Source organism: Lepus europaeus, chromosome 19 (assembly GCF_033115175.1).
Source record: "Lepus europaeus isolate LE1 chromosome 19, mLepTim1.pri, whole genome shotgun sequence".
In the NCBI taxonomy this organism is placed as follows: Eukaryota; Metazoa; Chordata; class Mammalia; order Lagomorpha; family Leporidae; genus Lepus; species Lepus europaeus.
In genome coordinates, this window is record NC_084845.1 from 34,239,349 (window position 1) to 34,265,227 (window position 25,879).

The 25,879-nt window shown below is 46.5% G+C and overlaps 1 pseudogene; it reads left to right on the forward strand.

The window, feature by feature from the left end:
- The first annotated feature begins 1,765 nt into the window (after positions 1 to 1,765).
- The window catches only part of LOC133747695 (peptidyl-prolyl cis-trans isomerase A-like), a 65,876-nt pseudogene continuing 41,762 nt past the window's right edge, over positions 1,766 to 25,879 (forward strand).

Below are 25,879 nucleotides of genomic sequence, written 5' to 3' on the forward strand. Positions count from 1 at the left end.
CATTTGGGGAGTGACTCAGCAAATGGAAGATTTTCTCTCTCTCTCTCTTTCTCTCTCTCCACCCCCACTCCCCGCTCTGTGTGTGTCTCCCTTTCTCCCTCCCTCTCTCTTTCTCTCTGTGTGTGTCTGTCTCTATACATGTATGTATGTTTTCTATCTCTGTATCTCTCTCTCTCTTTTCCTCTCTCTCTCTCTCTGACACTCTCCCTTTCAAATAAATCTTTAAAATAAAATAAAATGGGGTAGCAGTTGCATATAGCTTGTGGAGTTCACCCATCCATGTACTTTAAATCACCTTTAGATTACTTATAAAATCTAATACAATGTAAATGCAATGTAATTAATTATTTTACTACATCATTTAGGAAATATGACAAGGAAAAAAGGTCTGTCCATGTTCAGTGCAGACATGGTTTTTGAATATTTTTGATCCAAGTTTGGTTGAACCCAAGGATGCAGAACTGGAAGTTACAGAGGGCCATGTTTGAGTATCATGGTCCAATAAGTATATTTGACCCACAGGATTATCAAAGCACAAGCAGATCACGGTGTACACAAGATGGCAAATACAACTTTTACAGGCTCTGCAAGGTTTTGGAGATGGTTATTTCAATAGGACATCCATCAGCAGAAGATTAGGAACAACCGGTCCTCTCATTTCACAGAGCTGCAAAATGACACAGAGCTGCATGGCCTAGGAAGACCTGTGGAAGAAACTATGGCCAAAGTGTGCCTGCTCTTCAGGGACTCTGGAAAAGAATTGAACAATGAAGCAGTGTGGGGCCGGCACTGTGGTGTAGTAGGTAAAGCCGCTGCCTGCAGTGCCAGTATCCCATATGGGTGCCGGTTCGAGTCCCAGCTGCTCCACTTCCTATCCAGCTCTCTGCTATGGCCTGGGAAAGCAGAAGATGTCCCAAGTCCTTGGGCCCCTGCACCAGTGTGGGAGGAGCCAGAGGAAGCTCTTTGATCCTGGCTTCAGATTGGCCCAACTCCAGTCACTACGGCCAGTTGGGGAGTGAACCAGCAGATGAAAGACCTCTCTCTCACTCTCTGCCTCTCCTTCTCTCTCTCTCTCTCTCTGTAACTCTGACTTTCAAATAAATAAATAAATCTAAAATTGAAAAAAATGGAACAGTGCATGAGTAAAACCCATCTCCTCGGGGACTGGGCTGTCATGTCCCTGATGATGGTTGATTTCTTTAGCATTTATCTTCCAAGAGCCCTTCCCCCATCACTGTACCCTCACACCAACAAAGGGGGCTCTGCTGCACATCCCCAACTCACACCCACAGAGCGCATCTGACATCCCTGACACGCAAGCCTCTTTAGCTCAATTGAGGAAGGAAGCTTCCCAGTAATGTTTCCCATAGTGAACCCAGAGGATTTGATCTTCCAGAGCAAGAACGAGCAAACCATTGCCCATACCCAGAGCGAACCCTCTGCCTGCTTTCATAACTAAAGTGTTACGAGAACCCGGCCCTAACCATTCCTTTATGCGTTGTCAGTGGGGCTTTCCTGCTGGAACAGCAGACGTGAGTAGCTGCAGCAGAAACCAGATGGTCCACAAAGACCAGAATATTTACTGTCTAACCCTTATAGAAACATGTGCCAAACTCTATTTTAAAGCAATTAGCCCAATCTACACAGAGACCCAAGAAGACCATTTTAAAAAATGCAAAAGCAGAGCCATTATCTTGACATCTGTGTCCATAGTTAGCAAACAGGAGAGCAGTGGGAGGAGTTCTGCCCAGGAGCATTGGCCAAGATGTTGGTGGTACCCTACAGCCTGCCCTGGACTGCATCTCTAGAATCTAAAGTGGCTTCTTGCAAATACTCGTACAGGAGTCTCTGCCTGAAGACTTTTTCTGGCCAAACAAGGCAAGCTGAAAGGTGCCCCCCAGGGCAGATCCCAACCGTGGATAAGATGGGTATTTGGTGGATAAATAGCTCAGGTCCTTTGCCCTTCAGTTGGAATAAGGTAGAGGGACTTCCAAAAAAATCTTTTTGTTTAAACAAATTCAAGTCAAGTTTCTATCTCTTGCAACCTGAGAGTCCAAGCTAATCCCAGGGTGGTCAGACCCCTAACTTAGAGTCCCAGCTGGGACAGAGAGCCCAGGCCAGCCCCTTGAGGCTCTCTCCAGTCAACATGGCTCCATGCTTTCTGGGACAACAGTCATGAGTTACTGAGTCCCGTACGGCCCTACGTGACCCAGCTTCTGCCTCTCTCCAACCCAAGTTTCCCCGAGTCGCCTTCCTCATGGCTTTCCAGCCACACTGTCCTGCTTTATTTCCCTAACCAGGATAAGCTTTTCTCTCCTAGGCACTTGTGTAGTTGCTCTTCCATATGCCCAGAACACTATCCCCAGAATTTTTTTCCATGATTGGCTTCTGGTCATGCAGCACTCAGCCAAAAACATCACTTCCTCAGAAAAGTCTTCCCTGACCACCCCACCTAAAGTGGACTTTTCCATTCCCACCCCTTCTTTCCACTGCGTCATCCTGGTTGTTTCCCACTGACCACTTGCTACTGTGAAACCATCTTGCTTTATTTTTTTACCAGCCTCTCTTTAACAAAGGAAAAGGAACTTGCCTATCATTTATCATTGTGTCTCCCAGCACAGGGAAAAGATGTATGGAAATGGGGTTAATTCCTCTGCAGAACTGCCCATATGGTGAAGCTTGCAGCAGTTCTATTTCCCATATTCTATTTCCCATAGAGTAAGTATCAATCAGAGATGTGTTCAGTTGTAAAACCCAACTACAGCAGCTAAAAGATAAGAGATGGTTTTTCTAATTACTAAGAAATCCGGCGGTAGACAGTTGCAAACACCAGTTGTTTAATGATGCCATGAGCTTGAAGATCCAAGCTCCTTTCCACTTCATCATCTTTAGCATAACAGCTCTCTCGTGGGCTCAATGTCTTGTCTCCTGGTCATAGGGTGGCTGCTGTATCACATTCACACTGAGACAGGAAGGTAGAGAGGAGATGACACCAGCTAGCCTGTTTCAGGAAACCAGATGTTTCCCTGAAACCTCCTCCAAATACCCCCAGGATTTTCCATTATATTTCTTTTTTCTTTTTTTTTCTTTCTTTTTTTTTTTCTGACAGGCAGAGTGGACAGAGAGAGAGAGAGAGAGAGAGAAAGGTCTTCCTTTGCCGTTGGTTCACCCTCCAATGGCCGCCGCGGCTGGCGCGCCGCGCTGATCTGAAGGCAGGAGCCAGGTGCTTATCCTGGTCTCCCATGGCGTGCAGGGCCCAAGCACTTGGGCCATCCTCCAGAGAGCTGGCCTGGAAGAGGGGCAACCGGGACAGAATTCAGCGCCCCGACCGGGACTAGAACATGGTGTGCTGGCGCTGCTAGGCGGAGGATTAGCCAATTGAGCCGCGGCATCGGCCTCCATTATATTTCATTAGAGCCAGAGCACATGACCTAGCTGCAAGGGAGTCTGAGACAATTACTACACATTCCTCCCAGCTTCTACAGCAGAGAAGCAGGGAAGAGACAGGGGATTAGAAACAGGAGTCTCTTAGAGCCAAATTCCAGTGCTGGTCATTGAGCTTAACCCCAGTAGCCATGACAACTGAAAGCAGCATCCAGGACTGGTTGATCAAAGGGCGTTAAACAAGGTCACCAGAGAGAAAAGTTTCCTTCTATTCCAACGAAATCAACAACTCCCGAAACAATGAGAATTTTTTGGGAAATGAGTACTGAAAGCAAGTTGTGCTCATTTTAATAATTTGTGGGTTTCACAATTGAATTAAATGAGATGGAATAATCCTGGTGAGAAAATGTCACTTTTTTTCAGAAAGGCTAAATAACTCACTATGTGTAGTCATGTAGTTGTTCCAAGCAGTTAAATTATTTTCAGACTAGGTAAAAGAAGCAAGCCTGAGAGATTCGTCTGGTGTGTGAGCACATATTATTTACCCCGAGGTGACATTTTAATAGCAGGGGAGACAGAAGCAGCCTCCCAACCCCTGCACACATGTTGCATCCTGCTGCTCAGAATGCACAAATCCTAGCTTTGTCAAAGTAATGAGGCCCAGAGAGCAGGCACCTGCTGGGGTCCTTAAACTTTTCCCAAGAAAAATATACATAATTAAGAAATTGTGAGCACTCACCTCTGATTTATTATTAAAACAACACACCTTGGGTCACATTTGCACCCTGACTTGTTGGAGTTAAACAGACAAGTGATTAAACATCGCACTCCCAGGGAGACTCCCCAGTCTCTCTCCTCAGACTTCCCACAGTCAGCCCACCTGTTCTCAGAGAAAGAAAGAATGAAATTGAAGAACACACCAGTGCAGATAGAAGGCAGATTCTGTGGACCTGAGGGCCTGTACAGCCTTTCCTTGCCCCAGGCTTTAGGAGAGCAGAGAGCTCACAGTTAATACCAGTGAAAATGGGATTAGCCAGATCTGGATTCAAACTCGATCTCTATTATATAATACCTGTGTGCTCTTCTCATTGGGCCTCAGTTTCCTCATCTGTAAATGGGATAAGTAACAGTTCTTGTCTTGTAGGCTGCAACCCTGGGCACAGTTTCCAGCAAACAACAATTGCTCATGGTCATAGGATGGCTGCCATAGCTCCAACATCACATCCACATTCAAGGCAAGAAGGGAAGAAAGGAAGCATCCCCTAAGAGCTACAGGAACTGTGATTAGCTTTGTGCATTCCCTGACATTTAGGTGGTTTCTTCTGTATCTCAACCCACAGTCTTCTGCAGGAAGCCTGCACCAACAGGTACCTCATTAACTTCAATGGATGCCTGCACGGAACACCCACACATGACCATCACTGTGTGGGCATAGTGGCCAGGCAGTGGCTTTTTTAAAAGGAAATTTGTTGATATGCAGCCTATTAGATGCTCATGAGAAACACTGGGGGAGCAGTGTGAGGAGGTCGTCAAGGAGGGAGCATTGTCACCACCTGCTCTCCATCAAGCCAGGCTGCTCCTCTCCAGGGGAGGCTGGAGTTGGGTCTGGAGGGACTGCAACACACGAGGAAAGTGCTGGACCGGAGCACAGCTTCTGGCAGGAATGGCTCCCAGGATGTGTGTCCGGGTGAGGATTCTTAATCAAGGGCTTTCTTTTTTTTTTTTTTTTTTTTTTTTTTTTTTTTTTTTTTTTTTTTTTTTGCAGGCAGAGTGGACAGTGAGAGAAAGACAGGGAAAGGTCTTCCTTTTCCATTGGTTCACCCCTCAATGGCCACTGTGGCCAGTGCGCTGCGGCCGGCGCACCACGTTGATCCGAAGCCAGTAGCCAGGTGCTTCTCCTGGTCTCCCGTGGGGTGCAGGGCCAAAGAACTTGGGCCATCCTCCACTGCACTCCCGGGCCATAGCAGAGAGCTGGACTGGAAGAGGAGCAACCAGGACAGCATCCGGCGCCCCAGTTGGGACTAGAACCTGGGGTGCCAGCACCACAGGCGGAGAATTAGCCAAGTGAGCTGGCAATCAAGGGCTTTCTTTACAAGGGACGCGGGTGGGGGCCTGCCACTCTTGCATCAGGTCCCTCTCGTCCCCACCTCTGGGGCCAAAGGGACCTCTTCTCATCTTTACAAGCACCCTGTGAGTGGGACCCCGTTGCCAGCTCTATTTACTGAGAGGGGGCTGCATATCAGAGCTCGGGAATTTGCCCAGGGACTTCCACAACCTCACTGGCTGGGGTCCTGGCACAGGTCGTGGGTTGTGTGGCTGTGGATGGGACAGGTTTGACCAGGTGAAAAGAGAGGAGTTCCTGGCCAGGCCTCCATGCCAGCCCAGCCATCTCACCATCCTCCACCAACCACGGAGGACTCTGCCTTCCCTTTGCCCTTGGAATGAAACCCACGCTCCCTGCGTGACCAACAAGGCCTTACTACATGCCTGTGCCACGCCCCTTCCTCCTCTAGCTCTTTTTTGCTGCCCTTCCCTCTCCCCCTCCCCGGCTACCGCTGATCTTGTCCCCATCCCTCAGGTCGCCAGAACGCACCAGATCGTCCTTGCTCGGGGCTTCATCACCTGGTCTTCTGCATGGAGGGCTCTGACTTCCTAGGTGAGAGCCTCAGCATCCCTGTGGCCTCAGAACAGCCTCCTTGCCTGCCAACCCTGGGAACACCAGCCTGCTTTACCTCCTCCCCAGGGCCCTGAGACACACTCATTTCTGTCTCCTTGGTTTGTGATCTCTACCACCCACACGCACACTGGACTGTGAGCCCCATAATACCCGGGATTTTCGTCTGTGTTTCCTGCATGAGTGACTGCACCCCACCCCCAGGAACAGCATACTCTGCTCTTGAGCAAATCAACCTAACCAGGGGTCCCCAGAGCAACCTGAAGCAGATGCAAACTTGGGACTGAGCAGAGACCTGCCCCTGCCTGGGTGTGTTTCCCATCTCTAAACCCCAGTGCTTCCTCCCCCGCTGGGCTTTCTCTGATCTGTCCTCTGACTGCAACTTCAGCCCTTGTTGCCTCTACTCCTTTTCTCCTGCTTGTCTCATTAAGAGTGATGCTCACGTGCCGCCATGTCCCTGGTTGTCTTTCCATCCCCAAGGCAGCTCTTAACATGCTCAAGCGCCACAAGGCAGCACAGCCCCTCAGCATCACTTCCAGTAGCAGTCATTCCAGAACCTTCCCTCAGTGGAAAGTCGTCGGAAGCACGGGACCCTTTCAGGACATCAGTGACCTCATTTGGAAGAGATCTGAGCCTGCCTTGCTGTAGGGGACACAAGAGAAGACACGTCCCGCCCTCAGAGAGCTCATAGTCGCCTTAGGAAAATCAAGTCTCGTGCTTGCACAGCCACGGAGGACTCACCCAGAACCATGTGGCCTTCAGGCTGAACTGTGAGAGTCAAACAGCAAATGCCCAAGGAGTGTGCAAGTCGTCAATGGCTGGGATTGTCCGCGAGGGCTTCCTGGAGGAGGCAGGGGAGCATTGAGCCTCAGCCCTCACAGGCACAGCGGGGTGAAGACTGAAGCCTCGCTGGCGTTTTTCCCAACCTTCCCCGTGGGTTTTCGTGTTTCGTTTTCTAAGATAATCTGCAACTTCCGCATGCAGACACTGTCCAAGATGAGAACATACATTTCCCAGTTAACTCCACTAAGTGATGTCATTTTGACAGTTCCGTCATGTTTTCTATAGTTATAAACACCTCCTAGTTTTAGGGGATTAACAAAGAGGGGCTTAATGGCCCTGAAGGTCAGGTTCGGAAGAGCCGTTAAGACACCACTCAGGAGGCCCACGTTCCATATCGGAGGGCCTCAGTTTCAGTCCTAGCTCCATTCCCAAGTCCAGCTCCTTGCCTCTGTGCACCCTGGGAGGGAGCAGGTGATTGTTCGAGTGCTTGGGTCTCTGCGACCATGTGGGAGGCCTAGATTGAGTTCCCAGCTCCTGGCTTTGGCCTGACCCAAAAGAACCAGCAAATAGCAACTATTTTCTTGTCTGTCTTTCTCTCCCTGTCTCTCTGTTTCTCTCTCCTCTGTCTCTCTGCCTCTCAAATAAATAAAAAAAGAAGGAAGTGAAAAAGGAGAGACATATGCTTTCCAGGAGAAGGAACTAAGATCCACAGATGGAAATACACAAGGAATCCCCAAGAATCTTAGAGAAAACGCACAGTCACGGCAATTCTTATCCACTGACAGGCCAAAGCGTTAGACAATGGACCCCCACCAGCGTGGCTATGTCACTCTATGGCTTATTTCTCTACTTCCTCTGCATCCGCACAGATTCCTCCCTGTGATTTATACCAGGTGAGCGTGATTGTAGATGAAAACTCTACTATGATATGACACTTGCTACCCTTCTTTTCCCCCAAGACATCACCGCAGCCCCAGACAGGAGCAGAACATGGTACATCAACCTCGCCCATAAATTAAGAAAACTGAAGCTCGGAGAAATCAGCATTTTGCCCGAGTTCACACAGCCGGCTCCTTTAGCATTCTTAGCTTCCCGCTGTCTTGCTGCTACTGCCCCTGCGGAGGCTTATTCTGCTATGCCAACGTGTGTCACAAAGAGCGTCGCACAGACTCCAAGTATCAGACTGACAGAATAATCCTTTTTAAGCAGGGTTTTCCCATGACAGAGTGATATTACCTTGCCTTTTAATATTCCATTTCCCCCAAAGCTGTGCCATTAACTAAAGAATATGTTCTGACTTATCCAATAAAGTGTTTAACCTTTTTTAATGTTTTATTGATTCTTAAAGCTTTGGTTCCACCAGCAGATCCTGATTGCTACATTAACAACCTCATTGATATTCTTTTAACAGTCTCTCTGCAATGTGAAATGCAGTGGGGAGAGATGGGGCTCCCAACGATTAATCAATGAGCTAATCTTGCATCCGCCTTATGCACATTGCAGGAAAACAGATAATGAGATCTACACGCAGTTTCCAGTAGGGCTGCGACATCCAAGTCCAGATAGCTGGGCTACTAGAGTCTGCAGCAAGGGCTCCTTTGGAGGGAGTCGGAAGGAAGAAGCCCCTCCAGGCTGCACCCTCAGCCCCTTGAAACCAGCACAATCCTTGGAAAACCAAACTGGACTCTTCAAGAGTAGCCATGTGCCACCAATGGACCATAGGAGAGTTGAGGCATCTGAGGGCACTTCAACACGTTGGTGGAAGTGGAATTAAAAGATTAGTTTCTGATGCCTGCATCCCATAGGGCCAGTTCAAGTCCCAGCTACTCCACTTCCAGCCCAGCTCCCTGCTAATACATCCTGAGAAGCAGTAGATAATGGCTTGAGTGCCTGGATCCCCGACATCCGCCTGAGATGCCTGGATGGAGTTCCAAGTTCCTGGCTTCAGCCTGACCCAGTGCTGACTGTTGAGGATCATTTGAGGAATGAATAAACAGATGCAAGAATGATTCTCCCCACCTCCTCTCTCTCACCCCTTTCAAGTAGATGAAAACAACCATTTAAAAAAAAAAAAAAGACGGCGGCGCCGTGGCTTAACTGGCTAATCCTCCGCCTTGCGGCGCCAGCACACTGGGTTCTAGTCCTGGTTGGGGCGCCGGATTCTATCCCGGTTGCCCCTCTTCCAGGCCAGCTCTCTGCTATGGCCCAGGAGGGCAGTGGAGGATGGCCCAAGTGCTTGGGCCCTGCACCCGCATGGGAGACCAGGAGAAGCACCTGGCTCCTGGCTTCGGATCAGCGAGATGCGCCAGCTGCAGCGGCCATTGGAGAGTGAACCAACGACAAAAAGAAAGACCTTTCTCTCTGTCTCTCTCTCTCACTATCCACTCTGCCTGTCAAAAAAAAAAAAAAATATGACACATTTACTTTGGTACAAAAACCTTTTGAAATCCTTGCATACAAAAGATCAAAAAAAATTCATGGAAGGCAGGCATTGTGGCACAGTGGGTTAAGCCACTGCTTGGGATGCCAACATGCCATGTCAGAGTGCCTGGTTCCAGTCCTGCCTCTTCCACTTCCAATCCAGCTCCCTGGTAATACACCTGGAAAAGCAGTGGATGATGGCTCAAGTATTTGGCCTCCTAATACCCACAGGGGAGATCCGGATGGAGTTCCTGGTTCCTGGTTTCAGCCTGATTATTGTGGAGGGTTGGAGGGGAGTAAACCAGCAGATAGAAGGTCTGTCTTTACTTCTCTCTATCTCTCCCTCTCTTTCTGTAACTCTGACTTTCAAACAAACAAATAAATAAATACTTTTTTAATTATAAAAACTTTTTAATGCAATATCTTTAAAAATCAAAATTAGTGCAAAACCTCCCTGATGACAGGATCCACCCTGAACTTGCCTCACTCGCCAGACCCTCACCATAGCCCTGATCATTCCCTCTAGCTTTCTAAACACGCTGGTCTCTTTCTTACTTCCTGGTCTTTGTCCACACCATTTTCTCTGCCTAGACTCAAGCTCTGTAAATCATCCCTCAAGCATCACTTTGATGCCACCTTTTCCAGGCAAGTCTTCCCTGACAATCACAGTAACTGCCCCGCCCACCCAGGGGCACAATCCTGGGACTGATGCCACCACTCTGTGCTGCAGTGACACCTGTCCATGTTGACCACACTCTGTCAAACTGCCTGGCTGACCCATAAGCGGTTGGTAAGCACCCCATGAGCGGGCAGGCTCCATATCCCAGAGCTGGTGGCTGTGGTTGAGGCTGTGGTGGTCATTCCTCCTGAGCAGGCTACCTGGATGTGCGCATGGAGTGGAGCCCGGTCCACATGACTGCACGTAGTGGGAAGTCCTGACAAGATGGGAAACTCAGCCAGGGTGCTGGATTCCTCACCCAAAATCACATCTGGCAATGCCAGAAGATGACCCAAAACACTTATGTCCCTGTCACCCATGTGGGAGACCTGGATGGAGTTCTGGGCTTGTGGCTTCAGCCTGGCCCATCATGACTATTGTGGCCACTTGGGGAGTGAACCAACAGATGGATCTGAAACAGCAAAGGAGAAGCTGAGAAGCATCCTGGCAAAGCAGGGTGAGTTTGGGTCCTGAGTCAGAGACACAGCAGCCCAACGGGCCAGACACCGGAGGACAGCTTAGAGAGAGCTCTGTGTTTCTCGTGAGCTTTTCCATAGGTGGTCAGTGCCTGTGCCTTTGAGCTTACTGAGTTGTTTTCTGTGTTACAGTAATAATGACAGGTGACCGGGAGCCTGTCTGGGTGGTAGGAGATAAAATCAGACGCAGGTGGTCTTATGCAGCTTGTTTCTGCAGCTGCTCAGCCCCCAGCTCCTCAGGCTCAGGGATTACAAGCAATGAGGACCCGCCAGGCACAGAGGAGGATCCAGACAAAAGTGCTGAGATGTCTGCCTGGGGAGCAGGGTAGCTGTGGGTCAGAGAGAGATGGGAGCTGGCAAGCCTAGGCAGTGACACAAACTCTCTGCCCCACAGTGGTCCCCTCCAAATCCACTTCTCCTAGTCCCTTTTTCTTGTAAATTGAGCACCAGGCACACAGCTGGGGCTCAGGCTTAGCCCCCCCATGGCACACCTTTAGAAGCCAAAGTAGCTGATCAGTCCAGGGAAATAGGAAGTCTGAGTGGAAAAATGATGAGATGCTCCTCTATGAAAGACGGCAGGGCACACCCAACCTGCATGACATATTCCTGCTCACCAGACTCCACCCAGCCTCCCCCAAACACTCTTCTCCTCTGGGCCTCAACCTCGGTCCAGAAACACTTGAATCAACACTTGACATGGGTCCCAACAACTCAAAGCCACATCCATGAGATGCCCCAGTCCACCTGGAAATCCCTCGAGGCTGCCAGAAGTTGCTGTCTGTTCCAGCTGACACCTGAGCACAGAACAGAGCCCCTGTGGGAGGGGAGAATCCTACTTAATAATTGCCAGCTACTGATACCACTGCCCAATCTCATTACACTAACCCTTTGGAATTTTCACTTCCCTAACTCTGCTAAGCCCCCGCTTGCCCCTACCCTTGGCCCTCACTCTCCCTTTGAAACATCATTCACCGCCCCACAAATCAAAGCTGAGTTGGTTCACACTGGGCTCTTCTGCCTACTGTGAGAGTCATCACCGATTAAACTGTGCCCTTGCCACTTTTGAGTCCTACTTTGTTTATCTTTGACACTTTAGAACAAGAGTTTCTAACAAGCATGATAAACTCAGAAATATATAAAAGACTATTGACTAAGCTGTTATAAACATGATCGAATTCAAAATAATGAGAATGAAAATTATAATAATGGAAATACAGAGCTCAATAGCTCGGCTGATAGAGAATGTATGTAGCTGGAAAATGAATTAGTGAATTGGGAGATCATTGAGTGTTTCTTCAAAATATGACTTACTGACCAGCACATCAGCATCAGAATCTCCTGAAAACTTGCTAGAAATGTAGAGTCTCAGGCCTCATGCCAGACTTCCTGAATCACAGTGTGCATTTTAAGAAGAGCCCCAGGTGGCTAGCACACACACTGACGTCTGAGAAGCACTGTCATGGTTCTCTACCTCTCTACCTTGACTGTCCATTAGAATTATGTGGGAGCTCCGAAAAGTACTTATGCCTCGGTCCCCAGACCAGACAGCTTCACTGAAGTAGTTTGTAGTGTTTGAAGTAGTTTGCAAGCGCTCCCTATGTGATTTTAATGTGTAGCCAAGTAGAACAATTCACTTGAATTTTTATTCATTTATTTTTATTTTATTTAAAAGGCAAAGAGACAGAGACATACAGAGCTCTCCCATCCACTGGTTCACTCCTCAAATGCCCACAACAACTGGGTCTGGGCCAGGCCAAAATCAGGAGCTTGGAATTCACCCTAGGTCTCCCACCTGGTGGCAGGGACCCATCACCTGCTCCCTCCCAGCCTGTGCCTTAGGAGGAAGCTGGAATCAGAAGCAGAGCCAGGGCTGGAATCCAGGCATCCCAAGCAGCATCCTAGCCACTGTGCCAAATACCCACCCCTGAGAACTTTGACTTAAAGAAAGTCTCAGGATAAAATTGGGATTGGCCAGCACCACGGCTCACTAGGCTAATCCTTTGCCTGCGGCGCCGGCACCCAGGGTTGTAGTCCCAGTTGGGGCACCGGTTCTGTCCCGGTTGCCCCTCTTCCAGTCCAGCTCTCTGCTGTGGCCCGGAAAGGCAGTGGAGGATGGCCCAAGTCCTTGGGCCCTGCCCCCGCATGGGAGACCAGGAGAAGCACCTGGCTCCTGGCTTCGGATTGGCGCAGCACACCGGCCGTAGCGGCCATTTTGGGGGTGAACCAACGGAAGAAGGACCTTTCTCTCTCTCTCTCTCTCTCTCTCTCTCTCTCTCACTATCTATAACTCTACCTCTCAAATAAATAAATAAAATCTTAAAAAAAAAAAAAGATAGATCACCCAAAAATGAGGAAGAAGTAGACAGTCTTTGCTCAGTGCTCAAATGCCAGTCCAGTGTTTTCTGTACATCCGAAGTGCTGAGGGAAAAAGCTCTGAACTAAGAATTTTATGTCTACTTCAACCAGCTTTTAAACATGAGAGAAAACTAAGACACCCTCAGCAGGGTAGGGCCCCACAGGGGCTGCCATGCCCAGGCCGTTTCTGACACTCAGTGCCAGCCCAGGTCTGTGGCTGAGGCAGACAGGCAGGCAGAGCGGGGAGCACCTGCAACCCCAGGAGGGCAAGGCCTGAGGAAGCTGCAGGTGAGGGGTGCTGGGAGAGCAGCATTACTGCTTTTTCCTTCCGCCTCAGGCTCCAACATGACTCAAGGCAATGTTGCCACTGAGTCTGCCTTTATTTAAATATTTGATATTTTGTTGATCGTGGATTTTTGCATTAATTTTGATTTTTTACTATCATGTTAAAATATTATTTGTCTTTGATCAGTGAGTTTTTTGACACCTCCTCAAATTTTGCTACAGAGGCAAATGCCTCAGTTATCTCATCCACCTCACTCTAGTTCCAGCCCCACTGCTGCAAACCACCCCCCATCTATCCCCTCCCAACCCCCTCCAGCCGTGGGGATGCTTGCCAGACTGCGTGAGCTCATCAATGCTCCAGCCCAGAGATCATCCCAGGTCCTGGCTTCTCCACGTGTGGAAATCCAAACCTGGGCCACTCCACCTCTTCAACCCCCTCCCCAGCCAGCCCGCAGGGGCACTGCGGAGCGTGGGCTTGCATACAAACCGCCCCGAAGATCAAAATTCTGCTTTCTGGGAGCGCTGTGGTGGGAGAAGGCTCTTGCTGTGAGAAGGGAGTATGACAGATGGCAGAAGATATTACAGTCATTTTACTGACAAAGCACTAAGCGTGTCATAGAAGAAGTTCAAAATCAATTCATCTGCTTCCCAGCAGAAGCGAGTCTAACAGACAGTGAAGCATAATCTTGATAATGTACTTGTTCCAAAAGAGGAAGGACTCAACCAGGCTACCCTAAATGTGTCTGTGTGACATTCTTTTTTGTTTCTGTTACCCTGATAAGGACTTAAAATTCCATTTGTATGGAAATACACTAAGCTCCCACAGCGATCTCCCAAGTTCCGGGCAGTTACCCCAGAAGGCCTGCCAAGAGCTGCAGCTCTGCAGAGCCAGGATCTCCCGGTCAGGGCCTGCAGAGTTTCAGCTTTTTTTGATAAATAATAAGACATACCCTTGTTCCAAGCACTGCCACTGGGGCTCCCTTGGGGGCTGTATCCATTCAGGTTGTTTGGTGGCAAACAAGGGAAACTGACTGAGCAACTCAATAGCCTTCCAATAAATTCTACCTGAGTTAACCAAACAATCAGCTGGGCTGAAGAACCAAGTTCAAAATAGAGTGAGATCCCTGCTGTGCCTGGAAGGTCTGGGGAGGGTAGGAAATAGTCGGCAGCTTTGTTGGGTTCATTCTTTTCAAAGTCAGGACCCTACCCAATGTTTTGCTGCCCAGCATTGCTCCACTCAAGATTCAGAGTCCCAAAACGAGTCTAATTGTCCACATTTGGGTCATGTGCTCACTCTGATTGGAAAGCCCTCCCAAGACGAATCTCAACGGGTGAGTAAAGACTTCCTGTAGAGATGGGAAAACGCTATTCCAAGAAAGAGAGAAATGGTGTTCAGAGGACAAGGAACACAGGGGAGTCAAGACTCTCTGAAACCAAATCCACACTTTTTTAAAACAACATGTTATTTAAGGAATACAAACTTGATGCATTTCATACGTACAAATTTAGGAATATAACAATTCTTCCATCCCATTCCTGTACTCCCACTAGTCTTCCTCCTCCCTCTCCCATTCCCATTCTTATTTTTTACGAAGATCTATTTTCAGTTAACTGTATACACATAAGATTAACCCTACACTGAGTTCAGGAAATAATATGAAGAAAAAACAAAAAACAAATAAAAACATTGTTCCTCAATAGTCAAGACAAGGGCTGTTCAAAATGATCGCATCACAAAGTGTCAATTTCATTCCCATAGATTACCTTTTAGGACCTGTATTAGTTATCTCAGATAAGACATAACATATGGTATTTGTCTTCTTGGGACTGGCTTATTTTACTAAGTATAATGGTTTCCAGTTGCATCCATTTTGTTGCAAATGACAGGATTTCATTTTTTCCTGCTGTGTAGTATTCCATAGTGTGTATATACCATAATTTCTTTATCCAGTCTTCAGCTGATGGACATCTGGGTTGATTCCATACCTTAGCTATTGTGAATTGAGCTGTAATAAACATGGGGGTACAGATCACTTCCATATGCTGATTTAATTTCCTTTGAAACCCATACTTTTTTTAAAAGTCTATTTGTTTGCTTGTTTGTTTAGTTACTTATTGGAAAAGCAGAGTGACAGAGAAGATGGAAAAACAAGGGGAGATGGGGGTGGATCTTCCATCTGTTGGTTTTCTCTCCAAATGGCCACAACAGTCAGGGACGGGCCAGGCTGAAGCCACGAGCCCAGAACTCCATCCAGGCCTTCCACATGGTAATAGGGGCCCAAGTACTTTGGGTCATTAACTGCTGCCTTCCCAGGAGAATTAGCAAGAAGCTGCTTAGGAAGCAGAGCAGCCAGGGCTGGAACCAGTGCTCTGACATAGGATGCAGGTGTTTCAAGCAGTGGTTTAACCTGCTATACAACACTTGCCTCTCAAACCCACATTTTTAAGCACATTGAAGTTCCAGTGCTTTCCAACAACAAATTAAAGCAAAACATTGCCATCATCATCATCAACAAATGTTGAATGTGTTTCCCAAAAATTCATGCTCTGGAAACTTAGTCCCCAGTGTGACAAAGTTAAGAAGTTCTAGGATCTTAAGGAGATGGGTGGGACCTGTGGAAGGTCATGCTGAGGGCCCTGTCCTTGAAAGGGTCGAGGCAGTTGTCATGGGTCCCTGAGTTCATTTTTCCAAGATCAGCCCTGTCCCTTGTTCTGCTTCCTGTCTTGTGTGTGCTCTCCCTCTTGTACACAACTCCTGCTGTGAGGATCCACTAGGAGGTCCTCACTAAAGCAGGGTAAGTGTCAGCTCCCTGTCCTTGAATCTCTACAACTGTGAGCTAAATAAACCTCTTCTCTTTGTAAAGCACTCAGCCTTATGTATTTTCTGTTAATAACAGAAAGTCGACTAATGAAGAAGGCCATCTTGAAACAACTTGTTTTTTTTTTTTTTTTTCTCAGTAGAAGGACATGAGTCAGCTGGGTTATCCCTGGGGCCTTTCCTCTGGAGAACCCTGGCTCCCCACTGCAGCCTGCACCGTCATTGTCAATGTGCTCCAGGGAACGTGGACCCATAGGTACAGAGCTGAAGGCCCACAATATTTTTAGGAGCATGCAAAAGTGTTTTAAACTTATGAGAAAAAAATGAATTTTTAAGTTAAAGAAATGTGCATGATATGGTTGTCTACACCCGTGCAGTTGTAAAGTGTAACAACGGAAGTTGTATTGCATCCCTGAATCTCGTCCCTGGGGTGGAATTTGTTTGCTCTATAGGAGAGTAAGGGTGACTTTATTTCCATTCCTTACCAAGCATCTTCTTCCTGCCCACATTGAATCTCTCTAAATCACTCCTAATACCTTTCCCAGGAGTAGGGGCCAAAAATATTCATAAATTCTGCACTCTTCATTCGGTAAACACTCATTAAGTATTTAGTGCATGTAAGACACCCTGCAAATTATTAGGACAAAACTGTGACCAAGATAAACACAGTCTTTGTACCCATGAGGACTGAAGTCTAATAGGAAAAATGTGCTTCTCCTACTGGGCTATAATTACCTACTTTGTAGGAGAATATATGAACTTCAAAATGTCCATGGGAGGGGCTAGCATTGTGGCCTAGTGGGTTAAGCCACTGCCTGAATTGCCTGCATCCCATATGGGCATTGGTTTGAGTCCTTGCTGCTCCACTTCTGATCCACCTCCTTGCTAATGGCATGGGAAAAGCAGCAGAGGATGGCCCAAGTGCTTGGACCCCTGCCACCCACATGGGAGACTCAGATGAAGCTCCTGGCTCCTGGCTTCTTCCTGGCTGAATCCTGGCCATTGCAGCCATTTGAGAAGTGAGCCAGCAGATGGAAGACCTCTCTCTGTAACTCTGCCTTTCAAATAAATATATTTAAAACAAAAAGTCCATGGGAGGGGCAGACTTTTGTCCTACTATGTAAGTCACAGGTTGTGGTGCCCACTTCCCAGATTAGCGTGCTGGGATTCACATTCCAGCTCTGCTCCTGATTACAGCTTCCTGCTAATGGGCACCTGGGAGGCAGCAGGTGATGGCTCAAGTAGTTGGGTCCCTGCTTACATGGGAGGCCTGAATTGAGTTTCCAACCATGGCATTGGCCTGGCCCAGCCGCAGCCATGGTAGGCATTTGAGAAGTGAACCAACAAATAGAAAACCTCCCTGTCTTTTCTCTCTCTCCCTCTCTCTCTCTCTCTGACTCTCAAATAAGTTTTTTGAAGTTCATGAAAAATAGAGTTAAAAGATATGTGTATTTTCCATGAACATTTTTAAGACCCATTGTATATCCACACCTAAAATTTCCATGTTCATTCTAATCATAACACACTTACACCCTGACCTTCACATACACACACACACACACAGCAAGTTCAGCCAAATATGTTGTCTCTGCTTCTCTATCCTTTACCCCAAATTTCTATCCTAATTACCCCCCCCAACTTAATCCTTCTAAAAGAGCTCTTACTCAAGCAAGTCTAGAATGCAGTCTTTCTCACTGGGCCACATAGGTAAAGAGGAAAGCATGGATGAGTGGATGATGTTATGGGCAGTATGTTGGTGTCCCTTAAAATCCATATGTTGAAACCATAACTCTCCAGAGGATGATATTAAGAAAGGGGGCTTTGGGGAGGTAATTAGGTCTTGAGGGTAGAACCCTCATAATGGGAGTCAGCTATAATTTGCTATAATATATTAGTTTGGGAGTCCCCATAATACCAATAAATGTTAAATAAATGGTCCCCCAATTTTTATGTTAGTGGTTAATGGATGTTAATCATGTTAATGGATTCAGAGTGGAAACTTAACCCAGTTAAGGCCTGGCCTTGGAGAAGCAATTAGACTGGATTAAGTTCTTAGGGTAGAGCCCTCAGGATTGAATCAAGGTGGCTTTATAAGGAAAGACCACATGGATAAACATGCTCCTGTCTCTCTCTGCTGCCTGGCTCACCCTGTGATGTACTGTCATCCAAAATAAACCTCCTTCCCTTGTGAGTAGCTTATCTTACGTATTTAGTTGCAGTAATGAAAAGCTGACCAATACAAAAAATAGGCAAAGAATTGAGATCATTGCTATTAACTGTACCAGGAGATGTGGAGAAGTCTTTGGGATTGGTTTGCTGGGAAAGGTTGGAAGAGCTGGTAGGCAATAGCTGTATAAATCCTAGAGTACTGTCAACAGCATTGGGACAATTCTGCTGATGAACCAGAAGATCAGAAAGCTGGTAGAAATGCGGACAGTAAAGGCCATGTTGATGGGATTTCAGATAAAAATGAGGATCCTATTGGGAATTGGCCTAAACGCCATCCTTGCTACCCATGGCAAAGAACCTGGCTTTGCTGTGTCCATGTCCTGAAGCTTTGTGGAAGACTGAACTTGAAGATGGTGAACTGGTTTGGTGGAGGAGATTTCAAGGCAAGAAAGCATTCAGGCTGCAAGAGGGATGTTGTTGGCTGATGTCAGAAGGATTAACAGTGAGGATGAAGAGGAGGAAGGAGCAGAGAAGAAAGTTTTGGAAAATAAGATCCTGATCAGAGAATGAAAGAAGGAAGAATAAGGATGTTTGGGACATAATGCTGTGGAAAATTTACTTGCTAAAGAGATTAGTACAAGTGAAAAAGAGCCCTGTGATTCTAGACAAGACAATAGAAGAAAGACCTGGGAGACATTTTTGAGAGATCATCCAAGATGCCCCTCCCACCACAGGCCCACAAGGCTGGAATAGAAGTATCGTTTTTTGTTTGTTTGTTTTTGTTTTGTTTTGTTTTGTTTTTTGACAGGCAGTTAGACAGTGAGAGAGAGAGAGAGAGACAAAGAGAAAGGTCTTCCTTCCATTGGTTCACTCCCCAAATGGCTAACATGGCCGGCAAGCTGCGCCGATCCAAAGCCAGGAGCCAGGTGCTTCCTCCTGGTCTCCCACACGGGTGCAGGGCCCTAGCACTTGGGCCATCCTCCACTGCCTTCCCGGGCCACAGCAGAGAGCTGGACTGGAAGAGGAGCAACCGGGACAGAACCGGCACCCCTACAGGGACTAGAACCCGGAGTACCAGCGCCGCAGGCAGAGGATTATCTTAGTGAGCCACATTGCCAGCCAAGAAGTATCATTTTCTGAAACTCTATGGCATTTTCACTAAGAGAACCTCCACTAGGGCAATGCCCAATGGAAATATGTTTTCAGAGCTGCTGCAGAGAGTCCTCACCAAAGCAATACCTGGTGAAGCTGCAGAGATGAGATTATAACTGTGCCAACTGAAGCGTGGGTCTGTGACCAGCACACCACAGAGGTAGGACTGCCAAAATTTTGGGAGCATGCTCACCATCACTTGCCCAAGATGATGAACAAGGAGTTTCAGGAATTAATGTTTGCTCTGTGGATTTTGGCCTTCTTTGATCTGATTAATACTTTCTGTTTCCCTGTTTTCCCCTTTGGAATGGGAATGCATACCCTGTGCCCACCCTGACTCTGTATCTTGGAACTGCATAACTTGTCTTTTACTTCACAGGCGTTCACAGCTGATGGAGTTTGCCTTGAGTCTCAAATGAGACTTTGAACTTTTGAATTAATGTTGGACTGAGTTAAGGCTTTGAAACTACTGAAGATTGACTGATTTCTGTATGTGAGAAGGGCATGAATTTCAGGGAGACAGGGTTGAAAACACTGAAATTTGGACATGATTTGACTCCCCAACTTATGCAAACGTTTAATCTCCAAAGTCATAGATGAATGGTACTGGGAAGGTGGAGACTTTATCCAATCGTGGTGTTTAGGAAGTAGCCTACTGGGAGGACTTTAAACCTTTGCGGGTAGGCCCTTTGAAGGTAGTTCTCATGAGAGCATTGGTCATAAAGCCTGCACTGGGTCCAGTTCCTCTTTGCTTCCTGGCTCATCAGTGAGCTTCCTTTTTATATGTGCTCTGTAATAATCCATCCTCTGAATGATTTCTCCTGTCCACTGGCCTCATCAGATGCCAGACCACTGGAGCTGCTGAATCTTGGACCGTGAACCTTCAGTAACTCTGATAGGTACATGGTTGTGGTAATGAAGAGCTAATACAGTTTCCTTGTAAGAAAGACATGAGTTTGTTTCCTCTCCACTATATGAATTAGAAAGAAGGCCGTCATCATAATCTAATCATGCTGGAACCCTGATGTTAACTTCCCAGACTCCAGAACTATGAGAAATAAGGGTTCATTATTTAGGCCATCCTATCCATCAGTCAAATTGGCAGAGACAGATGGTTGGATGAATGGTTAGATGGACTAAAAGCTAAATAGATGGATGAAAGGAGATCTGGATAGGGAAGTAGATAGATTGATACTTGGATAAATAATGGGTGAGAGATGGAGGGGAGAACAGAAAACTAATGGGAAGCATAGAGGGATGGATGAAAGATGGATGGATTGATGCATGTATGGAAGTTTGATGGCCAGGATGAATAAATGGATGGAGAAAGGGAGGACTGGTTTGAGAGGTAAAGTACAGAGGGATGTGTGAGCATACCTTGTACTCAAAAATTACATAAATGCAGGAAACAGTGGATGCAGAAGGTTGGGAGTGTGCACTGATGATGAATGGATGGAAGGATGGGTCATTGGAAGGACACAGTGATAAGCTACTAAATAAATGGATAGTTAGAGGAATAAAGTAACCAAGAAAGGGAAATGGATAGAAATAGATACAGAGAAGATTTGACATATGTTTTGAAAGAAAAAAGAAACTGGTGGATAGGTAGATGACTGCAAAGTGGATAAATTGATGGCTGAACGGATAAATGCACACAAAGATGATGGGATGGCTAAAGTAATGTAGATATGAATGGATGGAGGGAATGGAACATTTGCATATTCACTTATGAATGGACCACATGAATAACTGGATGAATGGATAGATCAGTGGATGATGAATTGATGAATTAAAATCCAACTAATGAATGGGTGGGTATTAGAGGATAGGGGAAGATATTATATCTAACACAATGTACTAGAATGTGCAGCACAAAGTGTCACGTGATAGCTTGGCCGAATACTGCTTCCCACTGTTTGGGGCTGTACGTCTCAGTAAGCAGCTGAGGTAACTGTGTGAAGCTTTGACAAGAGGTATCAACCTGGACTGCAGTCACAGAGGAAGGCTTTGCAGGGAGGTTAGCACAGTCACCAAAGGACACAAAACACAGGGCTGAGGGCCCCATCTCCTCTCCCTCACCCTCAGGGTGAAGAAGTCCTCTGCACCTCTCTGCTTCTTTGAGGTAGAGTATTTGCACAGACTACCAATGCCAAAATGTTGCTGTTGTTAATTTAAAACCAAAAAAATGTGGGGTGGTAAGATAAGCTCTTTGCAGTTCTCTTGCATTTACATTTTGTTCATTCAATTAAATACATGTTGAGAAGGGCCTGCTCCTGTGTGGATGACAGGAAAGAATTAGATAATCATCACACTGCCTTGAGCCCCAGAGCCTCCACCACCCACCAGCCACAAGATTCTGGGCATATTCCATAACTCACTTTTTTTTAAAAGATTTATTTATTTATTTATTTATTTGAAAGGCAATCACAGAGAGAGAGAGAGAGAGAGGAAAAGAGAAAGTCTTCCATCCACTGGTTCACTCCCCAGATGGCCGCTATGGCTGAAGCTGAGCTGATCCAAAGCCAGGAACGTCTTCCAGGTCTCCCACGTGGGTGCAGGCGCCCAAGCACTTGGACCATCTTCTACTGCTTTCCCAGACCATAGCAGAGAGCTGGATCAGAAGTGGAGCAGCCAAGACTCGAACTGGTGCCCATATGGGATGCCGGTACTACAGACCACGGCTCTACCTGCTACATCACAGCACTGGCCACATAGCTCACTTTTTAAAGTAAATTTGTAATTGACAAATAATGACTCTGCATATTTATGGGATACAATGTGATTACGTTAAATGTTTTACTTTACTTTCATTTTACTTGAAAAGGCACAGAGACAGAGAGACCACCAGAAATAGCTCTTCCATCTGCTGGTTCATTCCCCAAAATGCCAGCTTCAGCTAGGGCTAGGCCACATTGAAACCAAGGGTCCAGAACTCAACCCCGGTCTCCTACATGGGTGGTGGACACCCAACTACCAGAGCCATCTTCTGCTGCCTACCTGAGTGCACATTAGCAGGAAGCTGGATAGGAAGCAGAAGAGCCAGGTCCCAAACAGGCAGGCACCTCAAGTGGCATCATAACCACCAAGCCAAACAGCTGCACCCAAGGTGTTTTGATCTACATAAGAAGGAACTTCAAAAAGTTTGTAAAAAGGCACATTATATTGTAATTTCTTCCTCTCTGAACTTTTAGGAGTATCTTCATACACATTATAGAAAGATTTAATCACGCTGACTAATGTATTTGTCACCTCACCAACGTTGTTCTTTTTATGGAGACATCAAAAATCTTTAATATTCGGCAATTTTGAAATTTAACAATACATCAGTCTAATAAAGGTCATCATGCAGTGTAATGGGGGACTAGAACTTTCTCCTCCTGTCTAACTCAAACTTTACACCTTGTGTCAATACCCTCCCTTTCTCCACACCCACGCAACCCCCACCCAGCCTCTGGGTCTCTGCTTCCATGAGATCAAACTTTTAGACTCCACATGCAAGTGAGATCACACAGTATTTGTCTTTCTGTGCCTGGCTTATTCTGCTTAGCATAACATCCTCCAGTCCCAACCGTGTTGTCACAGACAACAAGGTCTTCTTCTTTTTGAGGTTGTACAGTATCACAAAGTATTTATAGCTTTTCCTTTATTTATTCATTAATGGATGGGCGCTTAGGTTGTTTGATCCCATATCTGGGCTATTGTGAATAATTTTTTGTTTTTTTTTTCCAGAATCCCCCATAGTATTTTCAATGTGTCTGTACTAATTTATAAGTCCACCCACAGTGTGCAGGCTTTCCTGTTCTCCACATCCTCACCAGGACTCACCTCTTCTCATCCATCATTTTGTTAAAAGCCATTCTAACAGGTATAAGGTGATATCACATGGTGGTTTTAATTTGCTTTTCCCTTATGATTGATGCTGTTCAGCATTTTTTATATACCTTTTGGCTGTTTGTAGGAAGGGCCTTCAAAAAACTGCATTTTTTTACCAAAATGTTTCATTTTAACTGCATTTTTTTCACATACTTTTTGAAACACTGTCATATTTCTTCTACTGAGAAATGTCCATTAGATCCTTCATCCATTTCAGATCAAGTTATTTGTTCTTTTGCTGTTGAGCTTTTTTTAAATTATTTATGTAATCTGGATATTAGCTCCTTAACAAATTTGCAAATATTTTCTCCTAATTCATGAGTTATCTCTTCATTCTGATCATTGTTTACTATGCAGAAACTTTCTAGTTTGATGCTTTCCCATTTGTCTATTTTTGCTTTTTGTTGCCTGTACTTCTGAAGCCCTGTCCAAGAAATCATTGCCCAGACCAATCTCATGGAGTGTTCCCCCTACATTTCCTCCTAGTAGCTTCACAGTTTCAGGTCTTATGTTTATACCTTTGATTCATTTTGATTTTATTATCATAAACAGTGAGAGAGAAGAGTCCAGTGTCACTTTTGTGCCTATCAATATCCAGTGTTCTACACCATTATTGAAGAGACTATCCTTTCCTCCATTGTGTATCCTTGTGACTCTTGTCAGGCTCAGTTGACTGGGCCCAGTGTTGTGGCACTGCAGTGGCACAGCAGGTTAAGTTACCACTTGGTATGGTAACCTGTTTGAGTCAAATCTGCTCCACTTTCAATCCAGCTCCCTGGACCCCTGACATCCGTATGGGAGACCCAGATGGAGTTCTGGGTTCCTGGCCTTAGCCTGCCCCACCCATGGCTGTTGCAGCCATTTGGGGAATGAACTGAAGGATGGAAGATTCTCTCTCTCTCTCTCTCTCTCTCTCCTCCCCTCATGCCCTGTCTTTTAAATAAATAAATATATATATATATACACATATATATAAATAAATAATCTTTTAAAAAAGCAGTTGACCATAAGCTTTTGTACCTCCATCCTATTCCATTGGTAAATGTGTACTTTTTTATTTTTATGAGAGAGTGATGCCCCCAGCTTGGTTCTTTTTTAGCAAAAAGAAAAAGGTTAATTAATTTGTTAATTTATTTATTGGAAAGATAGAATTAGAGACACACACACACACACACACACTCAGATCTTCTATCCATTAGTTCATGCTCCAAATGGCTGCAATAGCCAGAGCTGGGCCAGACCAAAACCAAGAGCCTGGAACTCCATCAGGTCTCTGTGGGTGGCAGGAGCCCAAGCACTTTGGCTATCTGCTGCTGCTTTTGCAAGCACATTAGCAAGGAGCCAGATTGGAAGTAGAGCATCAGGGAGCTGAACCAGCACCCATATGGAATGTTGGCATCATAGGCAGCATCTTACTCACTACATCACAACTGCTGCCCCAGTTTGCTTCTCATTGTTCAAGATTGCTTTGGTCATTCAGGGTCCTTAAATTCTATAAAGTAAATGCTATTACTGTCCCCATTTTAAAGATAAGGAAACTGGGGCCAGCACCGTGGCTCACTTGGTTAATACTCCGCCTGCGGCACCGGCATCCCATATGGGCGCCGGGTTCTAGTCCCAGCTGCTCCTCTTCCAGTCCAGCTCTCTGCTGTTGCCCAGGAGGGCAGTGGAGGATGGTCCAAGTGCTTGGGCCCCTGCACCCACATGGGAGACCAGGAGGAAGCACCTGGCTCCTGGCTTCAGATCGGTGCAGTGCACTGACCTTAGTAGCCATTTGGGGGGTGAACCAACGGAAGGAAGACCTTTCTCTCTGTCTCTCTCTCTCTCTCTCTCTCTCTCTCTCTCTCAATGTCTAACTCTGCCTGTCTAATAAAAAAAAAATAAGGAAACTGAGGCATACTGAAATTAATACATACAAAATACTTATCACGCACCAGACTCTGTTTTGAGTGTTCAAAAACATTAGTGGTTTTTGCTTTGCTTTTGTTTTTGTTTTTTTATTATTACCCTTGCACTCATATACCACAGCCCTTCACCTCTCTGTCTTTATGCCTTTATTTATTTATTTATTTTTGACAGGCAGAGTGGATAGTGAGAGAGAGAGACAGAGAGAAAGGTCTTCCTTTGCCATTGGTTCACCCTCCAATGGCCACTGCGGCCGGCGCATCTCGCAGAATCGAAGCCAGGAGCCAGGTGCTTCCTCCTGGTCTCCCATGGGGTGCAGGGCCCAAGGACTTGGGCCATCCTCCACTGCACTCCCGGGCCATAGCAGAGAGCTGGCCTGGAAGAGGGGCAACCGGGATAGAATCCGGTGCCCCGACTGGGACTAGAACCCGGTGTGCCGGAGCCGCAAGGCGGAGGATTAGCCTGTTAAGCCATGGCGCCGGCCCTTTATGCCTTTATAATTCACTTTCAAAATGTAGCATAATTGGGGGCCAACTCTGTGGCATAGCAGGTAAAACTGCCATCTGCATTGCAGGAATCTCATATGGGTGCCAGTTCAAGTCCCGGCTGCTCCACTTCCTGGCAAAGCAGTGGGAGATGGCCCAAGTCGTTGGGTCCCTGAACCCAAGTGGGAGACCTGGAAGAAGCTCCTGGCTCCTGGCTTCGGATCAGTGCAGCTCCGGCGTTGCGGCCAATTGGGGAGTGAACCAGCGAATGGAAGACCTCTCTCTTTCTCTGCCTCTCCTGTTCTCTGTGTGTTACTCTGACTTTCAAATAAATAAAATAAATCTTGGAGGGGGGCGAGAATGGAGCATAATTGATGCACT